This window comes from Rhipicephalus microplus, chromosome 6 (genome assembly GCF_043290135.1).
Source record: "Rhipicephalus microplus isolate Deutch F79 chromosome 6, USDA_Rmic, whole genome shotgun sequence".
Classification (NCBI taxonomy): domain Eukaryota; kingdom Metazoa; phylum Arthropoda; class Arachnida; order Ixodida; family Ixodidae; genus Rhipicephalus; species Rhipicephalus microplus.
The window spans coordinates 26,671,901-26,694,008 of NC_134705.1; the positions used below are offsets into that span (position 1 = coordinate 26,671,901).

Consider the following 22,108-nt stretch of genomic DNA (forward strand, 5'->3'; position numbering starts at 1 on the left):
TGGCCACACAAGAGTCGACAGGTGATCGAATCTAATCCGTAAGGCCAGACAGGTTGCGCTAGCTTCGCTGGCGGTTGGCCTTCGCAAGTTTCTTTTTCAATTGTTTTATAGCCTTGACATCAGTGAGAACGAGTGCTGCAACCCCTGGATGTCTCGGTGAACAAGACCTTCAAGGGCCATCTTCGACAGGTGAACGAAGAATGCCTCCGGGACCCCGCCGGAAAAATACGCCAGTGGAAAAGTTGCAGAAATTGCCCCTGTCCACCTTTGCAACATCGATTTGGGATGCGTGAAAACGTATCATTGTCGACGTTGCGAAGACATTCAAGAAGTGTTGCATCACGAACAGTTTGGACGTCATTGAGGACTATCTGCTGTGGGACACCGAGAGTGATGGCTCAAGTGGTGCGATGAACTCGAGCGGTGCAACACACTCAAGCAGTGTGACGGACTCGAACAGCAGTGATGGTGACTGACCTGCTACATGAGTGGTGGGTTCACTGTGTGCACCTATTTTTATTTTTATTGTTTTCGACTTAAAATGCAATTTTGGGCATCAACCTTGTTGGTATGTTGTCGCAAAAGGAAGTTGGAATGTGCGGTCATTTCTCAGTTTTTAAAGTCTAAGCACCCTCCCTAACTTTTGATACCACAATTCTGAAAAAAAGGGGTACTTGAATCAAGTAAATACAATAGGTACTGTGCAGAAATGTTGCCGTCGAGAGATGTATATTGCTTCTTCATGGACTCCAAGATGAGCGTGGTGGCAACAGCGATTTAAACAACAGATATATATTGCTAGGCTGATGCTGGACACCATGCTTTCAAAGCTTTTTTTTTACGAGCTATTATTTCTTTATTTCAATATCAATAAACTACTATTGCAAAACTACGGTGTGGTGGCTCCGCTACAAACTGCAGCAGACGATCACCGCAGGTTCACGCTTAGCGAGCCACAGGGCCGCTACTCTGTTCACTCGCGTGTGGCGCACCGCTCCGCGCGCGCTCAACTAATAAGGCGTTTAGCGCGGCGCGGCAATCAGACAGTGTTCTAATGCAAAAGTAGACAACACTTTATTGCCCCTAGCGGCACCCCGAACAACAGTACAACGTCCGCTCCCGGGACGCGGGTAGCAAAGGCACCCGCACGCGGACGTTCACAATAAGGGGAAAACCGCGAGCACGTCGCAGCTGGCAATGGCGAGCTTTGACACGCCGGTCGGGAAAAGGTGACTCGTGGCTATGCTGTGCACTCTCACGGTGGCCTATGGGCCTGGTCGCGAGTGTTAGGGCAAACCTCATGCGCGTAGGCCTACGGCAAGTGCGGCTCGTTGTGGTACGACCACTTCAAGCACTAGGCACCGCTGTGGGCTTAGCGTACGCTACCGAAGCTAGCGCTCAAGTAAACACGCCTGCCGAGGTGCCCAAGGCCACCCCGGGCAGGTTACAGTCCGCCGATTCCCAAAGGGGACGCGGACGAAGGAAAACACGTGCTTACCCGGCGCCGTCCACGGAGAAAAGAGCGCTCCCTCGGCGCGCACGTACCGCGTGCCGTGCCCGCACGTGGCGCCATCTATCGCCACGTGGTGTTAACAGAGCTAGAAAGCAAAAGGGTGTGGCCGTGTGGCGGAATGCCCGCGAAATGGTCGCGGGCGCGCCTCAGATCCCCACAACGGTTATAGCGTGAAAATTATTGCCATTGTTTAGAAACTAAGTTTAGGAACTTTGTACAGCGGAGGCATGAAAGATAAGGGTGATCTAGCCTCATGGGTGGAGCTAAAAAACAATTTTCAGGTTGTCATAAACTATAGTGCCATTCTATTCTGCCGAAATCGTAAAGAGCAGTGCGTTCCTGCATCATTTCGATGTCGCATCATGTCGCTCCTCACGCATGTAACAAACAACCAGAACCGCCTGTGTCAATGAGGCCTACTAGAGCGAAGCTGTCGTGCAAAATCACTTCCTTGATCAACACACGACCGGCCCGTCGAAGGCAGCGGAACTTCGAAGGCAGCGGAACGACAACAACCCTGGACTTTGAGTGAAGCCTTTTGTCTTCCGTGACAAAGGAGGAGAAGAAGAGGATTTCCACCTGCGGGGTGAAGGCTCGAGCTACAGGCAAGAGTGTGTGTCTACCGCTATCGAGCGAAGACGCGTGGCAACTGCTGCGTGTGTGAAGCCGACGTGTTTCCGGCGAAGAAGTTTGAAGCTTGGAGAGTGGCCAATTGAAGACGCGAGGTTTCCTGGAAGAGAAACTTCGGGGGCAGCGGAACGACAACAACACTGGACTTTGAGTGAGTGATTCTCGGAAGAGTATCATTCAGACTTTTGTTCCAAGAACTTTGGACTGAATAAGTTTTCTAACTCTTTAGTCTTTAAGTGTCTTGGTTGTTCGATGCATGCGACTGCATTGTAGTGCGTATTGTTGTCTGTGTCCGTTGTTTCGAGTGTGGCTGATTGTACTGCGTAGTACGTCGTTTGATTGGTGACAGATTGTATTCAACGATTGTTGAGTGTGCCTATTTGTGTATCGTTTTTATCTGCCATTATTGAGAATATAATTTTGTTTTGTTTATCAACTCTCGGCTCTGACTTGTTCTTTGGGCCACAGCCGGGGTCCGCTGGCGCGCCAAAAAGGACCACTTTTAAATTGTCCTAGCTTTCGTGGTGCCATTCGGGGGGGCAGATACTTCGGTTCTTGGAATTAGCGCAGCGATCGCCTCCTGAATTAACGGGACCTGTGACACTCCCAAAGGCCCGTTGAAAGAATCGCTCAAATTCATCCCACGATGTGATTAAGATGCTTCTCGAATAATACCAATCTTTGGCAGCTCCAATCAACGAGCCGTTGGCAGTTTTCAACGTGTAGACAGCCGGCCACCCATGAAGGATCGATGTATGTTTTCAATCCAACCGCATGCTGAAGGAGCGCCCTCGCAGCCGTCGAAAGTACTGATGTTGTGTGACTTAAGTCGGGAATCACCTGGAATGTTGGCACTGGTCGAGGCTGTACCGCACCAGCCAGTCTTTCCAGGAACGTCAATAGCAGCTGATCTTTTTCTTGAAAGAGGTCGCGAGACCTGATGGTGTCTGCATGGTCAGAGTCCATATCTCCACCAGCAGTCACGTTGACTCTTTCGTCGGTGCGTTGCACTTAGGGTTAGGTTAACTAACATATTTGCACAGCGCAAGAAAATCAGTAGATACAGCATAAATAAGCAAGCAAGAAACATGGACAAGAAAAAGTGCTGCAAGAAAAGCGAGCACTCTTTCCAGTCCATGTTTTTTCTTTCCGTAGTTATGCTTTAGCTACAGTTGTGGGGATCGAGAGCATCCTCTTACCTGGCGCCTCATTCCCCAGCTGCCGCGCACGCGCCGACGGCATAGTCCCGGCGCACGTAAGCACCGGCGTTTGCCAAGATGGCTGCTAGGACGCCCCTTGGTCTTGGGGAGTCAAGCATTGGCTCCGTCCCGCGCTGGCAGTCCGGGCACGCTACACTGGCGTGCTGCGCAGGCCTACGTCACAATGCAGCGCAATTTCTCTTTGGGCCGCGCGTGACATCCTCCTCTCCTATGAGCTATGTTGCTCCTGACGATTCGCTCGTTGCGTCAGATACTCTCGGGCCTTCACGAGGGGTTCACGCGCTGCTCAGCAGGCAGGTTCGCGTTCGACTTCAGCCCTTGTGCGTAAGTCGTTGCGCCGTAGGCAAGCGCACTTGCTCAGTCTTGCGGAGTTTCCTATACGGCCTGCAAGCCCGTGAGTGTCACACTGCGCTACATCTTGGTTCAATAAACTCTTTGTTGCTGTTATCCTGCCTCGTGCGTGGTTTTTGTGCCCTGCCGGAGAAAACGATGAACCTGGTCACAGCGTCGTCGTATGCAGCGGCAGTGGAGGACGTTGCATCCCTACACGGTTGCGCTTAGGTAAGCCTAGTGCAAACCTATCTCCACATAACTGGCGCCCAACGTAGGGCCGGCGTGGCTTCAGAGCAGGCCCCTTCGAGGCGCTCGTTCCTGTTCGATCCTGTGGCGACAGACTTAATCTCGTTCGAATCGGACGGCTGCGACAGCACGAGGTAAGGCCCTCTCAGCGACCCTCGGCTTTCGTTTACCGGGAGCGACCCCTTTTTCGGGGCCCCCTACAGTGATGCGAGCCGCTTGAACGAGGACCACAGTCCTAGCCAAGCCAATAACGAGCTGTATCAGCTGTTCGAGACTCACGCGCTTACGGGCCCGTCCCCGGCGCAGTCTCCGCTCGCTGGCCTTTCCCAGTCAGCAGCACAGTCTCAAATCGCCGCACACGATCCTTCCTACCGGGGACACTCAGGTGTTGGTAAAAACGCCCTTGCAGACCCGCCGTGGTCGCGAGCGCAAAAGGTTGACGATGTCGTTTGGGAGCCTGCTCGCTTAACCGACAACGTCGCCGCGTTCGCGTTCACCGACGCTCGCTGGCCTGAGACTCGCGTAGGCGACGTTTTCGACGGACGTTGGCCATTGTGCTCCGCTGCCGACTCGTTTTCCAGTCGCGTGAGGCCTCAAGCACCAGTCGGAGCGCAAACCCTACCCTCCTCCATGCCGTGTACTGGCCCTTTTCGGATGGACGCGCATGTTGGGGCACAGGCGCACGCGCACCTGTTACAGCCGCGCTTGCCTAGGAGCGATTCCCGCTGCATGCAACTACGGCGCAGCTCCTAAATGTTCTGTTTGAAACGGTGTGCTCGCAGCCTTGTGCTTCAAAGGGGGACCCCGGGTCCCCTCAGCGAAGCGTACCAAGTAGTTTAAGGGTACCTCTGCCTGAGTACAGCGGTTATTCGCACTGCATCAGTGCCACAAAGTACACCGAGCGCTGCACCGCTATCAGCAGGCTATGCGGCTGAGCCACAGTGTTATGCTAGGCTCTGTTTTGCCCGTGTCGCTGACAGCCCAAGCGACGAGGTGATACCAGCTCGTAAGCCGCCAAGATCGCTTGATGGAGGAGTTTAGGGTGCTCTTCCGTAGCGAATTCCTGCCTCCTGAATACGAGCGCCGCATGCGTCGCGAGCTAGAGCTTCGCACACAGCATTCCAATGAATCTCAGAGTACGTTCGGGCTTTGCAGGAGCTCTACCTCCTTGCCGGTCCTATGGCATCAGACGCCGAGAAGGTGGAGCGAGCCATATGTCAGGCTCATCCCACCTTTGCCGCTTACCTTTGCAGCACCCGTTATCGTGACCTAAACGAGCTGGCACCCGATGAGAAGCGTATTCAGGGCGACATTCTGGCGGCGTGAGCCGATCGCCAGCCGCCACCGCCGTCCGCCTCTCTCGAGCCTCGTTGTGCGTGGGCTGGTTGTGACTCGTCACACCGGTGTTCCCCGAACCACGAGGTGGCCTCTGCCGCGAGAAACCAAGACGCGCTCAACGTGTCGGACCGCGCTCTCAACCCGTACTCGTATGCCCGGGCGGCCACCGTTGCCCGGCAGCATGAACAAGAACGGAAACCCCAAGCTACAGTGCATGAGGGGATATCCGATCTCAGAGCCCCCACTGCGGCTAGCGAACGGACACCTCATAGCTTTAAAGGATCGCCGAAATCCCCCCCCCCCCCCCTGTTGGAGAAAAAGGCGTTGTCTGCTTTCGTTGCCGTCAGCGCGGTCACACCGCGCGTGAGTCCTTGCGCCCCAACCGACACAAGGGCCTGCTCGCCCGTCGGGAAACGGGGTGAGCCCTCGGTAAGCTCCCCCTTGCCGGCCGCTGCAGCAGTAAGAGAGCATGGGAGTGTAACACAACCTATGGCACCGATGGCGCGTCGTGCTGGACATGACATTCTAGTCACGCCGGCGCTGTTCATCACCCTTACAATCGCTGGTTGATAGTTTACGGCGTTGCTGGATGGCGGGGCTTCGATCTCGCTGTTTGGCGAAGAGGTTAGGGCTCATTTGCGCGACCGCTCTGTCCGTATTCGAGCTCGCGACACTGCCTTCCACCTCCCCAGGGGTACCGCCACCTTGTGCGGCGCTGCGCGGTTGGTGGTGCGTTGGGAGAATCGCGCGCGCCAACAGCGCTTTGTGCATCTCCCTGGTCTTTCCGTGCCTGTGATTTTCAGTCGCGATTTTCTCGTATGCACAAGTATCCTGATTGACGTCGCAAGCGGAGGCTACAGGGACGGCCCTCCCGGCACTCTATGAGCTTTTGCTGCACCTCCCGTGGTCCCGGCTGCCAGTAAGTCACCGGACGCCACGAGGAAGAAGGAAAGGAGACAAAGTGTCGCCCCCGTGGCCCGTGTCTCCCACTCCGACGCCGAGACTGGTCCTTTGGCCGGCGTGGCGAAAAACGATCCGTAAACAGCTTTCCCTCGAGCATAATGCTGCCGCGGTGAATGAGGTTTCGGCTATGCCGGTGACTCCCCCGCTAAGCAGCAACTCGGATGGCTCGCTGCCGCCTTTGCCGGACAGCTTGTCAAATGTGAGAAAGCGCGCTTGCCGTCGCTGTTGACACGTTTTAGCGACACGTTCACAGAACGCCCGGGTCGCACCGCTCTGGTGAGGCACGGGATTGACACAGGCGACGCACAACTGTGCAAATGCAATCCTCGCCCTGTTAGTGTGGCAAAGAGGAAACCAATTGACCAGACATTGGATGAGTTGATTGAGACCGGAGTTGTTCAAGGCTCAAACAGTCCTTGGGGTTCTTCGGTGGTCATGGTCCCCAAAAGAGACGGCTCTCACCGGCTCTGTGTGGACTACGGCCGGCTGAATGAGGTCACCAAGAAGGATGCTTATCTTATGCATAACGTTGACTCGATCGTGGCTGCTCTATGCGGTGCTTGCTACTTCAGCACCTTGGATGCTAGCCGCGGTTACCTACAGGTTAAGATGGAGCAGGCTGACGCAGATAAAACTGCATTCACCTCTCCCAGAGATTCGTACGAGTTTACCCGCATGCGTTTGGCTATTCTGGAGCTGCAGCTACATTCCAGAGATCGATAGACCGCGTTCTAGAAGATGCTAAATGGCAACACGCCATGGCGTATCTCGACGACATCATCATCTTCTCTCGAACGTTCGAGGAACACCTTCTCCATTTGGAGGATGTCTTTGGAAGGTTGCGTGCAAGCCGCCGTGTTGAGTTTGAAACCGAAAAAAGCTAAAATAGCTGAGACTCGCATCTCACTATTAGGCTTTCCCATTCAGAGCGGTCGTGTTTTGCCGTGCGAGGAGAAGGTACGGGCCATTGTGGAGTACCCGGCGTGAGCAAACATTCAGGGCCTGAGGCGCTTTTCGAGCATGGTGAACTACTATCGACAGTTCATCCCAAACTGCGTGGCCCTCCAAGCGCCCTGGGCTGCACTCTTGAAGTCGGCACGATGGAGCTGGGGGCCAGAACAAGAGTGAGCCTTTAAGGCGCTCTTCGAAGTTCTAGTGGCCACAACCGAGTTAAAGCTGCCCGACCATAACAGGGAGTTCATTGTCGAAGCGGACACGAGCAACCTGGGTCTCAGCGCGGTACTGCTTCAGGAGCACGACAGCGTTTTCCGGCTAGTCCCCTTTGCGAGCCAATCACTAAATGCTGCCGAGCGTAACAATAGCGTCACAGAAAGGGAATGTCTCGCTATAGTTTTTGCTCTGCGGAAGTTCGACTTCTATATAAACGGCACGCCATTCGTGGTGGAAACGGACCACATGGCACTCGCCAAGCTTAAGCGCTTGCGCGAGCCCTCGGGCCGCCTTGCAGTGGTATGACTTCGTTGCGTGCTACCGGAAAGGGAGTTCGAACGTCGTGGCTGACGCCTTGTCGCCCCGGTTTCGTCGTCCGGCACTTGTGTCCGCCACTCCCGAGAGCAGTCGGATCAAGTAGACCCCGGGCCCTCTGGCTCCAAAGGGTCGAAAGGCGCAAACCCCGATGGCAAAGTGACTTTCGAGATAACAGCCTCGCGTGAGGACGCATACCTGGTAGACCCAGTCACGTCCGCTGGTATCGTCTTTAGCAGAGAGGAGCTGCTCAAGGCACAGCAGGACGATCCATTTCGTCAGCACATCGTTGACAAGCTCAAAGAGCTGAGCTCCCAAGCGAGCGTGGCAGTCAAGCCGCCGGGCACGAACAGACAGCTGGCATTGCTGTCGCCGCCAAGTTCCGTACGCAGGTTGGTATTGCTGCGGGCACGTTGGACTCGTACCTGCTTAATGCCGACGGTGTTCTCCTGCGCTATGTCCCATCTGAAGAAGTTCCCCAGAAGTCTTTCAAGGTGGTGATACCCTGCAGTCTAAAGAAAGCCACCCTCAGTTATTTCCACGGCTCGTGGTTGGCCGGACACGCGAGTGGCCTTTAGGACTTTTAAAAAATTGTGCTGCTCTGCTACCTGGCCTGGCATGAAGCGTGACGACCTCCAGTACGCCCGCTCATGCCGCGTGCGCCAATGCGTGAAGCCTCGCGGGGGCAAGCCTCCCGGGCTCATGCAGCCGATCGACAGCCAACAACCTTGGCAAGTCGCGGCCTGTGACATTATGGTACCTTTCCCAAGAAGCCGGAGAGGCAATGTTTTTCTCCTGGCTGCCACAGATCACTTCTAGAAGTGGGTCGAACTGTTTCTCCTTCTAAAATTAACGACACGCGCAATCTGGAACAAGTTGACCGAGGTCTTTACCCGCTTTGGCTTTGCGGCGGAGTTGATCACAGACAATGCGCCCTATTTCACGGCCAAGGTGTTTGTGGATGCGTGTGCTGCCCTTGGCATTAAGCACCACAAAACAACCATGTATCACCCACAGGCCAACCTGAACGAGCGTATCAACCGGAACCTCAAGCCCTTGCTGACAGCTTTTGCGCAGCAACACAGGGATTGGGATGCCTGTCTTAACAAGATCGGCTTCTCCTTGCGGTCTAAGGTCAATCTCTCGACAAGGTACACGCCCACCTTCCTCAACTTTGGGAGAGAGCTGCCTAACCCCATGGACCGCGTCCTACGGGGCGGTGGCGGGACAAGCACTGCGAAGATTAGCCCATCTGGCTACGCAGCGGAACTGCCCTCACGGATGGACGCGGCCCTCGACCTGGCGCGTTCCAACCTGGCAAAAGTGCGAACTTGTCAGAAGGCTCAATACAACCGGTCACATTGGGATGACCGTTACGATGTCGGGGATTTCGTCCTCAGACGCAATCACGTCTTGAGTGACACCACCAAAGGCATATCAGCTTACCTTTTGGCCAAGTGGTTGGGCCCACACTGAGTGCAGACCAAAGTGTCGCCTTTGGTATACAAGCTGGCTGACTCCCAAGGGAGACCAGTCAGTGGTCCAGTTAACGTTAGGCGCCAGTTATGTGGAGATATGTTTGCACTAGGCTTACCTACTAAGCGCAACCGTGTAGGGATGCGACGTCCTCCACTGCCGCTGCGTGCGACGACGCTGCAGCTGGGTTCGTCGTTTTCTCCGACACGGCGCAGAAACAACGCACGAGGCAGGATAACAACAACGGGTTTATTAACCCAAGATGAAGCATAGTGCGACACTCATGGTCTTGCAGGCCGTATAGGGAACTACACAAGACCGAGCAAGTACGTTTGCCTACGGCGGGACGACTAACGCACAAGAGCCGAAGTCGAACACACGAGCGAGAAGCCGCCTGCTGAGCAGTGCGTGAACCCCTGGTGAAGGCCTGAGAGCATCTGCCGCGACGAGCGAATTGTCGGGCGCAACATAGCTCGTAGGAGAGGAGGATGTCACCTGCGGCCCAAAAGAAAATGGCACTGCGTTGTGACGTAGCCCCGCGCAGCGTGCCAGCATGAGACGGAGCCAATGCTTGACTTGCCCAGACCAAAGACGCCCTGGCAGCCATCTTGGCAAATGCCGGTGCTTATGTGCGCCCAAGCTACGCGGTCGGCGCACGCGCAGCAGCTGAGGAACGAGGTGCCAGGTAAGAGGGCGCTCTCGATCCCCACACAGTATAATCTCAATGATACGACTACGGTATATGCAAATTTTGTAATTATATAAATTTTAAAATTGTTTTGAATGAACTACATTATATCAATAAAATGCGCTATGATTCAGTGCTGACTGTTTCTCAAGTCATCGCAGATAATATGAATTTGCGATTGACCGCTACAGGCAAGCAGCGCAACGCAGCTTGTTTGTGGAAGGAAGCCCCATTCAGTCTTGGCCTCAAAGAGAGTGAATGCAGCAAAACTCAGCGGGATTTTCCTCATTTTTCCTTCATTAGCGGAAACATGCCGCGAGGTTGATGGGAAAAATTTGTGAGAGACCAATTTTCCCGCGATGGCAGATCTCTTTTGGTTTTGGCTACACCGGCTGCTCTAGCTCTCGAACCACGTGATGTAAACAGCCAGCCGCCAATTCAACAGGCGTCGACGGCGGATGACGTAGGCGGTATTGAGAACTACCCATGCCGCATGTCAAAGCTCGCGGCCTTGACAAGGACGTGTTCATAGAGAGCCTGCTTTGGATTAGAATCGGTAAGAACAGTCAAAGTAGAAGAAAGTGCAGCAACAGCGAATAGGGATGTCCTAACGTGTCTTGCTTTTGCACTGCCGGTTGAATTCATCGCCGCCGCTGGGTCCACTGAGGTGGTTTCTGCTGGGGTACCTTACGAAACATCGTTTGTAAAGGTTTAAACTGGGTTTTTTTTTTTTTTTTCAGTGCTTTGCATGCATAACTAGAACTCGGTACGAACTTTAATGCTCAGGAAACGGGCAAAATGGAATGAACTCTTAAGCGGCAGCGGCATGTACGAGAGGCGGAACGAATGTGAATGTTTTCAACGAGCGTGGACGTGATTTTCCAGCCGCTCGTCATTTTCGCTTTAATTCCCAAATCTGCAGGACTAATTTTTTTTGTGTTCACCTCGCGGCACAGTTCCCTGGCCGCTTAAACGCGGCGAAGTGAGTGAATTTCCAACAAATTCGGACACTATTGCTCCCTTCGATGTCAAATGTGAACGCATCATGCCAGCAGCACAAGTGAGGAAACTGTGACACTTTATAAAGAAGATGGTCAAGGCAGGAAAGTTCAAAGGAACACCATCGACTTCTTCAGCAAGAAGCAGTTGCCAATAAAGTTCTTGTTAATTTTTATTATCAGTTTTAACTTGTTTTTGGTTCGTACGAACTCTGGATGATAAGAATATTTTGCGTGCTCCCTTTGAATTCGTGTCATCGAGATTCTACTGGATTTCTTGTAAGGTGCAAATATGTTGATTCCAAATCACCAACTAGCCCAAGCTTTCTTCTTAATAGGACAACCAGTTCCGTGCACAGACGAAACTCACGTTCTTCTTTTCTTTCTTCTGTGGGTTTCTGGACGACCATCATCTACTTCTGAAAATGTTGTCTTTGGCCTCGTTGAAAACATAAGACTTTGTAAGAAGATATAAAATACTTTACTTAAAGAATAACTTGCACAGACATCACACAGGCGAACAGCGTTTGAATCTCTTTTGTCAACTTCATCTTTTTCCTTCATGCCCCAACAAAACACATTCTTTTGCTGGAGGTGTTAGCAATGTATCTACACTTGTGTTCGCTGTTATGTCGATTGAGTGAATTGGAGTATTGTATAATGTTGTTTTAGTGTGTCACTACTGAAGCATTTGATTCTTCTGGCGATATCGTCAATGTAAAATTAGTTGAATAAATGTACACAGCGTCTGGTTTAGTTTGACTGCGTCTGATGTCTCAGTTTTCGCGGTTCGGAACAACCTTTCTTTTGAACCGGAGTAGATAAGGTCCGGGGAGAATTTCATCACTAGCGTAGGTGACATGCATTGTTGAGAGCAAAGAGATTGGTTTCTGTGGCATGTTTGAACTTGACGGCACATTGCGAGTTTTTTTCTGTTCACAAGTTTTTTTTTTTTTTAAGAACATCACTGAGTTGTTAGTACGTGAGCCATGTGGTCCGCATCCTGGGGAGAGAAAGGCTTAGGACACATGGACAAGCACGAAGCAAGTGAGTACGCAAGCCTTGTAAGTGGTTCAAGTTTTTCGTAATTAGCTTCTATCTCTTTGGCTCTAGGAGTCGGGCATTGTTGCTGTCGTGTTTCACTGCTCAACGCCGGGACCTCGTGACACCATCTGGGACAGTGGGCGCTGATCACTCAAACTGCTGTGTGCGGTGAGCGAGTAGATCCACCTTGTGGAGCTGATGTCTCCTTGCAACTGCCTCCTCTGCGCCTCTGCTGGGTGGACGCCAGTTGTTGTCAAGCGACTTGTTCGACCCAAGGGGAGCCACCTCTCACACGCAGAGCAAAGCTTGGTGGATCGTCGCATTGAGGTGATATTCTCAGCTTCCCTCCTTTTTCTTGCAATGCCCAAATTAAGAAAAGCGACCTTTGTTTTCTTTGAACGTCTCAGCTGCGGCCAATGTACAGTAAAACCTCAATATTTCAAACTCAGTTATTTTGAAATTCCACATAATGTAAGTCTGAACGGCCAATTTGAAACGGCGGTCAGCTCCAACCTGGTTAATTCGGAACTTTGGGTGCTATGTGCTCATTCTAGATCCCGATTTCGCCACAAATCCGCAGAAACAACTGCCCTTAAGGGCCACAAGGCAATGCAATGCAGCAATAATATTAAGTGGCAGCTGAAGCACCCAAGCCTCGCTGCTTCCAGCCCTCTTCTTAAAAAGAAAAAAAACAGTCTCATGGTCAGCTAAAATGTGTGCCTGTGGAAAAGAAAATGTGCTTCACTGCAACACAGTAGTGAGTGACACCCAAGCAGCATGTTGCAAGCTTCTCACAACGACAGTGCGTCATGATTTACCATTCATTTTGAGAATACAAAGAAATAATTAAAAAAGTTTGACAGAATTCACAATGTATGCGAACCTCCGATCGCCGATTGCTCCAGCAATTTGCGCACTTGCAGTGCTGGTAGAGTTCTTGCCTAAAACCTAAAACACCTACTTCGAAAACTAGGTAGAAAAACTTCAGCGATCATATTATGTAGACCAAATGCATCACGAATTTTGACACAGTGGCCATTATCCATTATTAAGTTCCTTATTTTACCAGAAAGAATGTGCGAATGGTCGCATCATTACATGCTGACGCCGCGAGAAGCAGGCGACATGCTGCCTGCGTGTCACTACTGTGTTGCAGCAAAGATGTCTTGCTTTCCCCGTGAATTTCAGTTAATTACAACAATGTTTCTCCCCCCCTTTTTTCTTTTTTGCCGTGGCAGTAACGAGGCTTGCTGTTCCCTCTTGTTTGCACCAAATTGGCACCAAATTGGAGCGAGGTATTGCCGGAAAACATAACCCTTGAAGCCGCGGACTGGTTGGCATAGTAAATGACCATTCTTCCAATAATTACTTTCAATAATAAGAAGTTTCTTGCATCCCACTTTTTATATGTTCTGTTCATTCGGAAACATTCCTAATTCCAAGAGTTATCACGGTCACAGTGATTTTGAATTAATGAGGTTTTACTGTAGTTGCTAATATTACAGACCATCAGTATCAGGCAGCAGTACTATGACCTTCTTTTTTACCCAGCGGCCGTGGCAGAACTGAGAATCGTACCACGTGGGCACTGCGCCTGATGCTTCTTTCCTTTTGGCCCCTACTCCATTGTTTTGTCGAGTGTTTTGAGTGTATGCAGCGGGAGTGATGTAACCCGTAGTTGGCTGTCTTCTGCACATCGCCTTCACCACTTGCCAGCAATGCAGTCGAGACGTGGGGCAATGAACATGCCTGCGACCTTCGCGGCTGCTGGCAGTCCAGTGCCCTCGTAAATCCTGCTCGCAACAAAATGACGTGTTGACGCTAGTGACGCTTTCTCGTGCCTACAGCCACATTGTCGTTGCAGGATCGAGACTGAGGTGACGTCGAATCGGAGAGAGCAGCAGTGTCATGGTCACCAACATTCTTTAGAGACATGTGTTGCCTTCCTTTGTAGAGCGTCTAGCTGATTTTTTTTCTAAGTTCTTCTTTGAGGGTATGTTCTAAATTAAGCTTGAGGAATGTGGGGGTGCTATCTTCTCCTGTAAAGTCATTTGTGCCTCGTGGAAAACACATGTCTCACGAATAGGCCACACTTATGTTTCTATGTTTAACCATGGAAGATGACGTGCTTCGCGTGGCTTCAGCGCTCTGTCTCGTCTCTCCTATGCCCTCCTGTCATTTGCGCTGTTAAGCACTTCTTAAACGTGATGCCTACCTATAGGTTTATGCACCTCACAGGGCAACCAACTAAAAGGAAAATCAATTTACAAGGTGGCTATCTGAAGTAGTACCTATGAACGTGACAGCAGTCACGATGCTGCACGGTGACACAATCTGACAGCAATAAGAGTTTTCGCACTAAATCTCAACCACACTTAACCTCAATAACATAGGCGACAATAAACGCTGAATTAAAGTGAGAAAGACATGAAACTTTATAAGGGGTGAGTGAGCAAGACGCAAGAAAACTGACACAATAGCAGCGGCAATACTTTAGGGTGAGTGCACTTGAGATATTTTGGGTCTTAACACTGCACACGGACGCAGTGCTTGGCACACCAGTTTGTTTAGACACTTACACCTCGTTATAATGAACATGAAATATTGGCTACAACGAGGTGCAACTGCTTTATAATGAGGCTTGAGTATTTGTGGATGCGTCCAATACAAATAAGCCCAGTGCAGGCGATATCCCTCAAGGGGAGATGTGGGTAGAAAAACGGGTTTTTTTCAAAATTACCGATCATTTATTTTCCCCCGTTTTGATAAGATTAGTACCTCTACTGTTATGAAAAAAGAATACAGGTCAAGACTTAACTGGAAATAATTTAAAATTTCATCTATAGAGCACAAGGTGCCTGTTAAAAGGTCGAAAGTGTGCAGTCTTTGAGCACCTTGCCACCGATAATGCGCCGCCGCTAGCCTTTGTTGATCGCATGAGTCGAAGAGTCGAGCCTCACTCTTCAAATAACAACAGTTTCTCTCACTGATGCAGCAGAAGAAATAGTAAAAAGAATCGCTCGTCTGCACGTTTTTTGAGCGCCGCGACTCGCTTATCACATGGTACAAATCGGGGACTGCCATTGGCCGCTGCGCCCCTGTATGTGCTGTGAAACCTATTTGCGGGGTTCATGTCTTGTCGAACAGTGCAGCTGAACAATGCTTTTCTCGTGTAATTATCTCCGTTATGAATGAAAAAAGGCATTGCTCGCAAGTGAAAGCCATTGTGCGGCGCGCTCTGTAGGAATAAGCTACAAGCAGCTGGTCCGATTTACGGCAGTTGTTGGCTTGCAAAAGCCAATGCATCAAAGTCATTCACACCCGTCAGCCGGAAAGTTCGTGATGCAACAATGGATGATGTCAGCGCCAATCTTGAAAGGTCGAAAGAGCTCGCAGTGAGAGAATTTAGCACGGAGGACATTGCCATTATGTACAACGGTATGTGGCACAAACATGGCTGCAAAATGGCATGACACTGGACTTAGTTTGGATTTCGCCGTCCTGTCGAACTTCTTCCTAACTTGCAGTTGGCACAAGGCTCTGCCAGATGGAGCGGAAGTTTGTCAAGCGTTTCATGGCCCTGTCTGTGAGCGAAATGTCTGCTAAGAGTCGGCTCGAAAACGCTGAGACAGACAAACTCATGGTGCTGGCGTATTTTAGTTGCAGTGGCCACTATAAGACGGATTGTTATTCTTTTTGGTGTGAAAATTTTATCTAATTTAATAATATATTTCATAAATAGAAAACTTAATTTTAACTTTAAAACTCGTTTTTCTCAAAACACAAATTCTGCCATTTTTTCCAATGTGCCCCTCCTTTTTTGGGCACTTTTAGTGCTCGGATCTGCCTAAAATTTTGCCCAAATTTTTTCCAAAGTATGACAGATGCAATTATCTAGTGTAAATTTCAGTATTTTATTGTATAATAAAAAAATTGTATGTATACCTTTACTATGGTAGGTGAAATATGAACTTTTTATGTCTATTATTTTTTTATTACATATTACATATTTTATATGTGCTTCATAATTAGTTATTTGCACTCTACACTTTATTTGAAGCATTATGAATTATGAATGATAACAAATTACAGAATTTTAGGGATGAAAAGAGAGTGGGCAAAAGGGTTAACGTTTTCACTTTGTCATCTTGCAGAGCTAAATGTGTGTAACTTACAAGAAAACTAATTATATATTTGTAATCAGCCTAAAAAGTTCGATAAACAGCTCAAGTTTCATTGCCCTAGGGTGAATATTAAAGAAAAAGTGTCTTCGAGTAGCATCTCTCCTTAAGGGAATCACTCATGGACAACTTAACCTCATGTCGCAACCACAACATAATTACATGGCAGCAAATCTGCTGAGCAGAAATGTGTTCTTGCTTTCCTCCCCTATAAGCTACCACGGCTGAGAATGGCAGCGCGGCATAGATCTGATTTCAAATTGTTTAGCCAGGAACATTATCTACGCTGTTTTTGTCATTCATATGTAGCTTGAGACAAGCAAAAAATGAACGCAAACAGCATACGAAGCGAGGGCGTGTTATGTAGGCGTGCAACAGTGGGCATTGAAGAGTTCTTGCCACGAAGTCACCAAGGCCTCCCCCAGGCACTGCAACTTTGTAGGACTGATTCTGTTGAGATGCTTTAAGGCAAAGACATTGCCGAAACCGCTCACAATTCTGAAGTACTGGTCGACTGGTATCCGCAGATGCCAAAAAGACTGAACAGCTCTTCTAGCACATTGTGACAATGGCAAGGAGTGCTATGGGATCAAAGGTTATCGGGATATGATGTAACCAGTGGGCATAAAGAGGAGCCACTGAAACTTAAGCAGACAGGGAATATTGTCACGGGGTCGTGACGTGGCCGAAGACAGGAGACTTCTTGTTGGAATTTAACTGTTTATTTGGGCGAACCTGTGCCCGGTAAACAGAAAGTCCAATTACAGCAGCAGTCCCGCACAGATAGCAGTCTCAAACTGATAGCGGCAAACGGAGCGTCGGCCTTCGATCAACAACTGACAAGCGGCGAAGCGCGTCGGCATTTATACTCCCGCCGTCGAATGTTCTAGTGCTATCGCTGGCGGCGGCGTGCGTTCCAGAACAATCTGTACCATTCGCCATTCGCACAGTGGGCGTGATCTTATCGAAATGATCTACTACAGTCCGGAACCCTCTAGAAAACTGCAGGCGCGGTTTGCGCTGAGAATCGTGTGGTGTTTTGGGACGATAACAAAAACTTGGGAAATGGAACGTGGCATTGCCCCCCTCCGAAAAAGGCATCGTCTCGATGCTCTAACTAAAGACGAAGGCACAACAATAATGCAAGAAAGTACAATGAACAAACCACGATACAACAATAATACAAAAAAAAGCACTGTTTCAGTTTGTTAACGCGCATGAAACGGCTTGAGGCGTGCGACATGGACGACGTCAGGTCGCGATCGGCGTCGTTGAGAGTTCGTGATGCCGTCGAGGACAACCTCGTAATCAAGTGGGCCGAGACGTCGAACCACCCTGTACGGTCCGAAGTACCGTCGCAGAAGCTTTTCACTTAGTCCACGTCGGCGTATCGGCGTCCACACCCAAACACGTTCACCGGGCTGGTATTCCACGAAGCGTCGTCGAAGGTTGCAACGGTGGCTGTCGGTCGTCTGTTGATTCTTGATACGGAGCCGCGCAAGTTGTCGGGCTTCTTCGGCGCGATGAAGGTACTCGCTCACATCGAGGTTTTCTTCGTCGGTGACGTTGGGTAACATGGCATCGAGCGTCGTTGCCGGGCTCCTTCCGTAGACCAATTTGTATGGAGATATCTGCGTCGTCTCCTGCACCGCCGTGTTGTATGCGAAGGTCACATACGGAAGAATGGCATCCCACGTCTTGTGTTCGACATCGACGTACATTGACAGCATGTCGGCGATCGTCTTGTTAAGCCGCTCGGTGAGGCCGTTGGTCTGTGGGTGGTACGCTGTCGTCCGGCGGTGGTTTGTTTGGCTGTATGCCAAGATCGCTTGAGTTAAGTCGGCAGTGAATGCCGTTCCTCTGTCGGTGATAAGGACTTCCGGGGCGCCGTGACGTAGGACGATATTTTCGACGAAGAACTTAGCTACCTCGGATGCACTGCCTTTTGGCAGGGCTTTTGTCTCGGCGTAGCGGGTGAGGTAGTCGGTGGCTACCACGATCCACTTGTTTCCGAAAGCCGACGTCGGGAACAGCCCCAATAAGTCCATACCAATCTGCTGGAAAGGTCGGCAAGGTGGATCAATTGGCTGCAGAAGTCCCGCTGGCCTTGTCGGCGGTGTCTTGCGTCGCTGACAGTCCCGGCATGTCCTCACATAACGAGTGAAGTCGGTTGTAAGACGCGGCCAGTAGTACCTTTCTTGTATCCTCGCGAGCGTGCGAGAAACACCGAGGTGCCCTGCCGTCGGATCGTCGTGCAGGGCCTGCAGGAGTTCTGGTCGCAGAGCTGAAGGCACCACAAGGAGGTGCTTAGCTCGAAGCGGTGAAAAGTTTTTCTTTTGTAGAAGACCGTTTCGTAGAAAGAACGACGCAAGTGCGCGCTTGAATACCTTCGGGACTTCGGCGGTCCTGCCTTCGAGGTATTCTATTAGGGCCTTAAGTTCCGGGTCGGCCCGCTGTCGTTCAGCGAAGTCGTCGGTAGTTATCGTTCCCAAGAAGTAGTCGCCATCCGGGTCGTCGGGTAGCGGTTGGTCGACAGGCGCACGAGAGAGACAGTCAGCGTCGGATTGTTTTTGCCGGACTTGTAAATGACAGTATGTCATATTCTTGAAGTCTCAGGCTCCATCGTGCGAGGCGACCTGAAGGATCCTTCAAAGTGGCTAGCCAACACAAGGCGTGGTGGTCGCTCACAACTTTGAAGGGCCTGCCGTAGAGGTAGGGGCGAAATTTCGACGTAGCCCAGATGATGGCGAGGCACTCCTTTTCTGTTGTGGAATAATTTTCTTCTGCTTTGGATAGCGATCGGCTGGCGTAACTAATAACCCTTTCAAGTCCGTCAGCCCTCTGCACAAGAACGGCGCCAAGACCTACGCTGCTTGCGTCAGTATGTATTTCTGTCTCGGCAAATTCGTCGAAATGGGCAAGTGACGGAGGCGTCTGGAGGCGATGTTTAAGCTCCTGGAAAGCGTGTTCCTGTGGCGTTTCCCACTTGAACTCCACGTCGGCCTTGGTAAGGTTAGTGAGAGGATCGGCGATGCGGGCGAAGTTTTTCACGAACCGCCTATAATAGGCGCACAGGCCCAGAAATCGGCGCACGGCTTTCTTGTCAGTGGGCGGCGGGAATTCGGCGATGGCGGCTGTTTTCCGTGGATCAGGACGAACTCCAGACTTGCTGATAACGTGCCCCAGAAACAAGAGCTCCTCATACGCGAATCTGCACTTTTCTGGCTTCAGTGTGAGTCCGGAAGTCTTGATGGCTTGAAGTACAGCTTCAAGGCGCCGAAGATGCTCGTCGAAACTCGAGGAAAACACGACGACGTCGTCCAAGTACACAAGGCAAGTCTGCCACTTCAATCCTGCCAGTACTGTATCCATAACGCGTTGAAAAGTTGCAGGCGCTGAGCAAAGGCCGAAGGGCATCACCTTAAACTCGAAGAGGCCGTCCGGTGTTATAAACGCCGTCTTCTCTCGGTCTCTTTCGTCGACTTCGATTTGCCAATAGCCAGTCTTGAGGTCCATTGACGAAAAGTACTTGGCGTTATGGAGCCGATCAAGTGCGTCGTCTATTCGTGGGAGAGGATACACGTCCTTTCTTGTGATTTTGTTCAGGCGGCGATAATCGACGCAGAAATGTAGGGTCCCATCCTTTTTCTTCACTAACACCACGGGGGATGCCCATGGGCTCTTGGACGGCTGGATAATATCATCCCGCAGCATTTCATCAACTTGTCTCTTGATGGCCTCACGTTCTCGCGTCGAAACCCTGTACGGACTCTGACGGAGTGGTCTGGCATTTTCTTCGGTTATGATGCGATGTTTCGTGATTGGGGTCTGCCGAATTTTCGATGACGACGAAAAGCAATCTTCGTATTGCAGGAGCAGGGCCTTGAGCTGTTCTTGCTTATCGTTCGGAAGTCTGGGATTGACGTCGAAAGCTATGGGAGGGGCTTGGTTCCTCTGAGCAGGTTCCGCAGAATCGGCGAGGGTGAAAGCGCTGGTGGCTTCGACAATTTCTTCGATGTATGCGACCGTTGTTCCTTTGTTCACATGTTTGTACTCATTGCTGAAATTTGTGAGCATAACCGTTGCTTTGCCTCCCCGCAACTCTGCAATTCCTCTTGCGACGCAAATATTTCGGGTGACCAACAGATGCTGACTGCCTTCAACGACGCCTTCGAAGTCAGGTGATTCAGGAGCGCCGACTGAAATAATGACGCTTGAGCGAGGCGGAATGGTGACCTGTTCTTCCAGCACATTCAAGGCATGGTGTCCAGACGACGTGTGCGGCGGTAGTGCTTCTTCTGTGGATAACGTTATCGACTTTGTTTTTTAGGTTGATGACAGCACCATGGAGGCATAAGAAGTCCATGCCAAGCATGACATCTCTCGAGCAACGCTGTAGGACTACGAAGTCTGTAGGATAAATACGGCCGTTAATGGTGACTCTCGCTGTGCAGATTCCTGCAGGCGTTACGAGATGACCTCCGGCTGTGCGGATTTCAGGGCCTTTCCAAGCTGTCCTAACTTTCTTTAACTTCGCGGCGAACGACCCACTGATGACAGAATAGTCGGCTCCAGTATCGACGAGAGCGGTCACACTGTGGTCGTCGATAAGAACGTCGAGGTCGCTAATTCGCCGTCTCGCATTACAGTTAGGGCGTGGCGTCGGGTCACGGCTGCGTCGGCTTGTTCCGCTGCTTCCCTGTTGCGTCGTCAGGCCACCTTCGGTAAGTGAGCTTTCGCCGTCAGGGCTTTGCCTGTTTGGCGTTGTGTTCGGAAAGCTCCGTCGCGGCGTCGTCGTCGTCGGAGGATCTTCGGTAGTTCGTCGCACAGCAACCGCACCTCCACCGGTTGCTGCCCTTAGTTTCCCGGATACGGGCTAGGAGACCGGCCCCGCGTTGGGCCAGAGTACTGTCGGTGGTGCGGTGACGTGCGGCGGCTGGGCGACGGCGAACGCGAAGGGCTTCGTGGTGTCCACCGAGTTCCTGTCAGGTAGTCGGCGATGTCACGTGGTCGTTCTCCTGGCTGTGGACGCGGTGCGTTGACGGCGAAGCCACGCAGTCCCATCTGTTGGTACTGGCAACGGCGGTATGTGTGTCCGGCCTCGCCGCAGTGGTAGCAGAGCGGGCGATGGTCAGGGGTGCGCCAGACGTCAGTCTTCCTCGGTGCACTGCGCTGGGCCGCTGGCGAACGGTATGACGTCGGTGGGGGTGGTGGCGGCGGTGGCGTCTGTCGACGGAAGTGCGATGGGGCAGCGTTTTGGCGTGGACGGGGAGGAGCGTTGTGGCGCAGTGCAGCGGCGTAGCTCATAGCTTCCGGCTCGGGCAGCGGTGCGTGGGGAATTTGAAGCGATTGCCGAACTTCTTCTCGCACAATGTCGGCGATCGAATCCACTTGAGGCTGCGCCGAAGGCAACAGCTTGCGCAGCTCTTCCCGCACGATCGCTCGGATCGTTTCACGCAGGTCTCCGTAGTTACTGACTTGAGCAGCAGCGCAGTCTGCAGTCAGGCGACGATTATACTGTCTGGTGCGCATGTCCAGGGTCTTTTCAATAGTGGTCGCTTCGGCTACGAATTCTTGGACGGTTTTCGGTGGATTTCTCATCAGCCCCGCGAAGAGCTCCTGTTTGACCCCTCGCATGAGGAAACGAACTTTCTTTTCCTCAGGCATGTCTGGGTCAGCGTGACGGAATAGGCGGGTCATCTCCTCTGTGAAAATTCCAACCTTTTCGTTTGGTAGCTGAACCCGGGTCTCGAGTAGAGCAGCGGCCCTCTCTTTGCGAGCGACGCTTGCGAACGTTTGAAGAAATGCGCCGCAGAAGACATCCCACGTTCGGAGCGTGGACTCCCGATTCTCTAGCCAGGTCCTTGCGGTGTCTTCCAGGTAGAAGTACACACGACGGAGCTTTTCTTCATTGTCCCAGTGGTTGAGGGCGGCCACACGGTCGTATGTTTCTAGCCAGGTTTCCGGGTCTTCGAACGATGACCCATGGAAAA

General features: G+C 51.4%; 1 protein-coding gene across 2 annotated transcripts in view; it reads right to left on the minus strand.

Moving 5' to 3' along the window:
• The window catches only part of LOC119167703 (mitochondrial-processing peptidase subunit alpha), a 266,289-nt gene that overhangs the window by 187,320 nt on the left and 56,861 nt on the right, over window positions 1–22,108 (minus strand). The gene's annotated exons all lie outside the window — the stretch shown is intronic.